General features: G+C 44.2%; 1 protein-coding gene across 1 annotated transcript in view; it reads left to right on the top strand.

Annotated features, from left to right (window-relative positions):
- Window positions 1–6,410, top strand: part of ING4 (inhibitor of growth family member 4) — a 13,717-nt gene continuing 7,307 nt past the window's right edge. Inside the window, exon 1 of the mRNA XM_014306850.2 lies at window positions 1–252. The gene's annotated coding sequence lies outside the window, so the exon portion shown is untranslated. The remainder of the gene's footprint in view (window positions 253–6,410) is intronic.

Raw genomic sequence — 6,410 nt, 5'->3', positions numbered from 1 at the left:
AAAGGAGCCCGGTGCAGCTCCAGCCGCCCCTCGGGAGCGGGAGCTTGGCTGTCAGTGGTTTCCCGGGATAGACATCGAGCACAGATAACTTTGGGATCTGTGGGGCGGTAGTTAGGGTGGTTTTCTATGCCGTCAGTTTACAAATGCAGCCCCGCTTTTCTGGCCGAAGAGGAGCTCTGTAAATGCTAATGGAGTTGGCAACGTTATCAGAGCCCTCCTATGGTACCTCCTATTTTACCATCCTGCCTTAAGGTGCTTAAAACTTCAAACTCTGCCCTTTGGGGATGAGACTTTCAGTGCATGTTTTACCCACGCGTGCTTAAAATAGCCGAGCAGATCCATCGGAGGAGTTGTTTCTCAATGAGTGGGCTAATGAGTTAAGGTTGAATAACCTGTTCTTTGCGGAATGCCGTTTTCACATTTTCCTGCTGGTCTGATGTTGGCACTGGAGACAGGGGAGGATGTTCACAGGATGGTGTCTTTAAAGTTGGGTGGTTCTGGTTAAGTGTCTTCTGCTCCATTGCACCCAGCCAGTTACATCTCTCACTGTCTGCTTGCGTATGCATGGGAAAAATGCAGTTTGGCTCTTCAGATGTCCTGCTACACCAGGTTTCTTCCAGCACAGAAATGATGAGGTGCTGATACGGACACAGAGTGTCTCATTCCTTGCATCTTCAGTGCTCCTTTTGTCTTTAGGAAACATTCTCTGAGAATGTTCAAGAACCATAATGAATTTCAGTGAAAGCTGAAAAGAAGCTGCAGTTGAACAGGCAAGGATCTAGGAGGTGCAAGGAAGGAGGCCAAAGCCAGGAAGAGGAGTTGAATGAGGAGGCAGGTTGGAGGGGAGCAGATTTGTGTTCTTGTGCAGTTCTCACTCCATTGCAGAAGGCTGCAGTTGAGTGAGGCTCCTCAGCTGGGAGGAGAAGGGCTGGGAAGGAGGAGAAAGAAGCAGGTGGACAAGGAATAGGTGCACAGGGGGATGCAGGGTTTTCCTGCTGGGAGGGCAGGGGTGTATTTTGGGTAAGAGCTGCAGGGCAGAGCTAAAGGAGCAAAAGCCTGGGATCTGCAGTTGGTGAGCAGAGACGAGCAGGATGCAGCCCTGAGCAGGCAGAGGCACTGCAGGTGCACAGCTGGAGAGAAGGAAGGTTGGTGGCTGGAGAATGCTCCTGCCAGAGTCAAACTCCTCAGGATCATGTCATCACAGTCAATTAACATCAGCCAGCCTGGGAACTCCTCTTCCTCTCTTGTACAGGCATGCAGAGGAAATGCCAGTCTTCTCTCTCACCTGAGGTTTGTGGTCCTGAGATTGGATTAGAGATTCTCATCCTGTTGAAGGTGGATATTAATACAGGAGAGTCACTGCTATGGTTGAGGTGTCTTGCCTAAAAAAATAATGAAAGTGATGTGCAGAATCTAAAAGTCCTTAAAACCATCTGCTTACAAAGATTTCAGGAAGAACAAAACATTCATTCCTGTGATGGTTTAGCCTTTTTTGCTTACCCTTAGATCTCTAAGGCCTTTTTCAGGTTTGTGTGGTGCAACATTACTTGCTGTTATTAGCCACTCATGAGACACTTGCTGTGCTGTTCTAGATTTCTTTCAGGAAAGCATGAATGTACTTGGCATCAAAGAGCACCCATCATGGTCATCAGTAGGTTAGGCTGCTGATAGGTAATGGCATCTATTTCTAATTACCCATATTGCTCTCCCCTAAGCCTGCTCTCCTCTCCTGGCCTTCTGCCTGTGCTCCTGACTCTGTGGAAATGCATCCAGTATTTTAGGCACAAGTCTTCTTCTTGGTGCTCTCTGATTGACAGCATTCAGTTTCCTACTTGCTGCTCCACTTTTTTTTTCCCCACATTATTTCAGTGTTTTAAAAACGTTCAGTTCTGTTTTAAAGTAGTTCACTAATATCCTAAAACTTCCTAAAATTTGATAGAAATAAACAGTCCAGAACTTTTGGTCATCTCTTACAAAAAAGTGTCTAATTCTTAATTTACATCTGTGTCTTGGAAGGGGATTCTTTTAGTAGTATAGTGCTCTTGCAGACACAGTTTTCAGTTGAATGTCTTTTTTGTTCCCACAGAGCTTCTCTTTCCTGTGGTTTTCTATCTGGATCTGCTCAGGGAGTGAATGAGGAATGTGTGATGAAAGACAGCAGTTATTTGTAGGACCTCTTCATATCTTTGAATAAAGGAAGGTGTGTAAAGGAATTAAGTGAAAATTGTAGGAAGAAAAAAGGTGGCTTCCTGTTTGAAGCAGCTGAATATCACTGACAAAGTGAGTTTGGTGGGGTTTTTTATGTTGTGATTCCCACTTTGTACAGGTTTTCCTTGCTTGGATTGTGCTTCCCTCAAATTATGAGTGGAAATTTTTAGTCAGGGGAGCAGAGGTGCAGAATGCTCATAGCTGCAGCTGGAGTCTGCCTTGAAGAGATAATTCTGAAAAGTCATGCTATGAAGCATTTTTGCACACTTCAAGAGGAGAGTTTGTAATTAGCTGGCCTTTTGGCTTTAATCTCTTGGCCTCAGTAAATCTCATGGCCTTCATTGTGTTGGTGAGGGCAGTGGGCCACTCCACTGCAGCATTGTGAAAACACTTTATTGCCACAGCAGTAAACACCTTGAAAACATTGAGCTCTGGATCTGAGCATGTGCCTCTGTGTTGAGCAAAGAGAATAAAATAAAACTTTGAATGAGTGCTCAGTCACTGGGAATCAGAAACACCTTGCATGGAACACCATGTGAGTAGGTAATTAAAACTGTATGTTAAAATGCATGAGCAGTCTGACAAAGTTGGGCATACAGCCCCAGTTGCTTCAGTTCATGTAGTTTGAGCCCTCTACTGTAGACAACTGAAGTCCTTTTCCATTATTTTTTGTGGAATAGCCAAGTTAAGAAGAGTTCTCTTAGTAAAAGGTGTCTAGAAGCTTCTTAGGTCAGGTATTTCAGCAGCTTTCAAGTCTTGCTGTAATTTAAACTGGGTTTAGACCTAGGATTAGGCATGCCCTTTCCTTGGCTTTAAGCTGTTAATTACAAAGCAAATCTGTCTGAAATGTGTTATGCTCTTGGCAGATGCTTTTGCAGCAGAAAAATGCACACATTCCTTCTGTGCTGAGCATCCTGACAGAGGAACTCCATATCTTTCTACTCCATATCTTGTCTACTCATTCCTTCATCCTACTTACTGAGCCAAAGGATTCAGGGAATGGGAGAAGAGGAATGTGTCTTGTTCCACTTTTCTTCCTGAGTGTTTCTCTCCAGTGGCTGAATTTAAACATAGAAAAATTTCCAAGTCTTCAAATATTGTCCTCATTCTGGTTTCTAAACCATTTTATGCCTGGTTTTGAGGGGGGAAAGCAAGATAAAAAAGTGCTTTCCCTCAAGCAGCAACACAGTGCAGCTTTAGTAAAGGAAAACCTATGGGTGCAAAGGAGTTAGAGATGTAGAAAAGGATGGAAGAAGAAGGAAGAAGACAGTGTTTTGTGATTAAAAGGTGGAATGTGCATAAAGATTCACGAGAAGAGTTTGTGCTTGCTCAAGCTTAAAGTTACTGTGCTTGGCTCAGTGTTGGCCCTCGAATGAGGTTAGAAATACTGTTGTGGAGGTGATGGAGATGACAGGCTGAGATGAGGAGACCTCAGCTGGTGAGTTAACATGGTGCAGTGTAGTCAATATGCCTTGGGTTTTTCCCTATTTCACGCTGGTTAGGGAGGCATTGAGTTTCCTTTTCTCCTCCTGTTTGCACTTGTCAGTAGGCACATAGAGGTGCATCCGTTCAGGGCCTGTCACTGCTAGAAGACTTCAGCCAGCATAAGCACAGAGCAATGGAAGCAGCACATGTCCTCATGGAAGTCATCTTTCTCCTACAGCTGGCATGGGAATGTCCTTTTGTTCCTTGATAACATTAGCTAACCTAGTAAAATAGGATTTTTCTTTTGGAATGGCCACATATGTCTGGATTTTCTTCTGTACGGATTCATCAAATGAGGGTGTGATGAGTATTGTCATCTTAAGGCTCTTAGAGGGCTTGGGTGTGATGTTGGAAATCGCTGTAGGCAAGCCCTTGTTTCCTTCCCAGACCTGGCTGTGTTCCAGTTTCCCCAGCAGTTCTTTTATCTCTTGCATTCCCTACCTTCATTACTCTTGTCCCCTCGGCAGTGTAGCATGCAGCCATACCCCTGGCCCTGCCTCTTCAGTTTCTCACATCATTCTTCAGAAATGCGAGTCTCTTAATAAATCATTTCTCTACTTGTCACTGTTCTAGCGCAGTGAAAGATGCCTTTCACCTTTCAGGGACTTTGGATTAGTTACACCTGTGATGCACCACACATGATCTATGGAAAATTACAAAAGATTTCATGCAGGGGAGAGAATTTGGTGATTCATAGGCATCATTTGTTTCTGTGTGAAAGCTACTGGCACAGCCCACACTGAGCTGATACATTTAATGACCAATTCATTTAGAATTGGTTGTGTTGTTGGCTGATATTTTTATTGGAGCTGATACAAGATAGCTTTACATGGCAAAGCCTGCTGTGTTTTTTCTGTAGTTCTTCACTTACCCAACTGCAAATCTGATGTCATTGTTTTGGCAAACAGCCCTGTGGTCTCTTTGGGGGTTGTCCCTGCCTTTGGAGATCTGTGGCAGGCTGGAAATGCCAGGAGTGTTGCCAGTCTCATTCATTGTGTCAGTCTTCCAAGCCCTCCAAGCTTTTCAAATTCAAGGTTGATTTTTAACAAGAAAGATCCCTTTTCTGACACTTAACAACATTCCCTGCTATCTTGTCTGTAGATGCTGTAGCATTGAGCTACTGCAATGAGACAACAAAAAGAGCCCTCCCTTCCTAAGAAACTGCCTCACATTTTGGGGGAGTATTGGGTTTCCATGGCTGACTGGCACTGCCAACTGGTGCCCATTTCTTTGGACAGTGTCTGAAGCAGATGTGCTTGGGTGGACTGGTGTGCAGTGCATTGGCCCAAAGCTTGGGATATGTGCTATGGCCACAGGATTCCTGGGTGCCTGTGGCTAAATCAGTCTGCCATGCACCTAAGCACCCTCTTTGTAAAACTGTAGGTAGGGTTATCCCTTACCAAGGTGTTGTGAGGATAATGGTACAGGTTAGGATTTTTTATTGCAGCAGGGCTGAGCCATCTCTGAATAGAGGGAAATTGTGCTCAAGGACCAATTTCAATAAAGGTGCTTGTGTAAGAGTTTCAACGAAACCTGTGTAGGAAGGTGATTGATTACTTGAGAGCTCAGGACAGAGTAGAAGCAATAGTTTAAAAGAGTGATACACTCTGAAAGGAGGGATGTAAAAGACACCCTGCCCCCTAATGAGGAGCAAGGAAGCTCCTGAAGATTGCTGCAAGCCACTTGTTCTGCAGTGTACTTCAAGTGCTGCAAAATTATGAGAATCATGGAGTACCAGAAAGTCCAGTGTGCTTCCCCAGCAAGATCCCAGCCAGTTTGCAGTCCTGGGGGGCAAAGAACTTACCCTCTCATTGTGGCAGTCCCTGGCACAAGCAGGAATTTTTTAAATTGCCTTCAGCAATGTGGTGTCTAAAATGTTTGCTGAAATCAAAGCTGTTCAATAAAGCAACTGTGGTTATGTTTCAAAATGTCTTTTCCCATTTTTTAATAAAATTTAAACATGTATCTAAGCGTGGTGGGTGAACAGATGTCTTGAGAAAGGTGCTGTGTGTTTGGATGGTCCTTGGTGCTATTGATCTGTTTTTAGGACTTTGGGCAGCACAAATCCATTGTTTGGCACAGCACAGACGTGCTGCAGAGGATTGAAGCACAATTGAAGTTATCAGGCTGTGTAGGCTTGCTCTCTGCATTTGTGTGTCACAGTTAACATCTGAGTTAAGGAGCTGAAGTTTAAATATCAGCCTGCACCTGACAGCCCACGTATGTTTTTAAAAAGAAGTAAATAAAATTATAATTATTGGAGAGGGAAAAAAGTGGTGTTGGATTCTGACTTTTGGAGAGAGAGTGCGTGGTTCTTAAGGGAGAAGACAGCATGGTCATGGATGCCTGTGGAAGAATGAACAGGGCAAAGAATATCAAGGAAAGAGGAGAATAAAAGAGATGAAAGAAGAATGGGCTTAGTGAAGGGATAACATGTGAGGAGAGAAAAGACAAAGGTAGGTAGAGAGACTTTAGCTTGTAATCAGAAATGGAAACAAGGTAAGAAAAGGAAGGGATGAAAAAAATTAATGGAGAGAACTGTACCAGTGATTTTCAGGATAATCAGACCATGAGAGGAATCAGTAGGGCTGTACCAGGCTTCTGTATGGATCTGTGCAATGAGTCCATTAGAAAGAGCCTTGCCAGCAGGTTGAGGCAGGAGTCCTGCCCATCCCCTCAGCCCTGGAGAGGCTCCCCTGGAGGGGAGCGTGCCACTT

Source organism: Geospiza fortis, unplaced genomic scaffold, assembly GCF_000277835.1.
Source record: "Geospiza fortis unplaced genomic scaffold, GeoFor_1.0 scaffold1, whole genome shotgun sequence".
Taxonomy (NCBI): Eukaryota; Metazoa; Chordata; class Aves; order Passeriformes; family Thraupidae; genus Geospiza; species Geospiza fortis.
The sequence above is the reverse complement of the archived record's forward strand: the minus strand, read 5'-3'. Positions and strand labels throughout refer to the sequence as shown.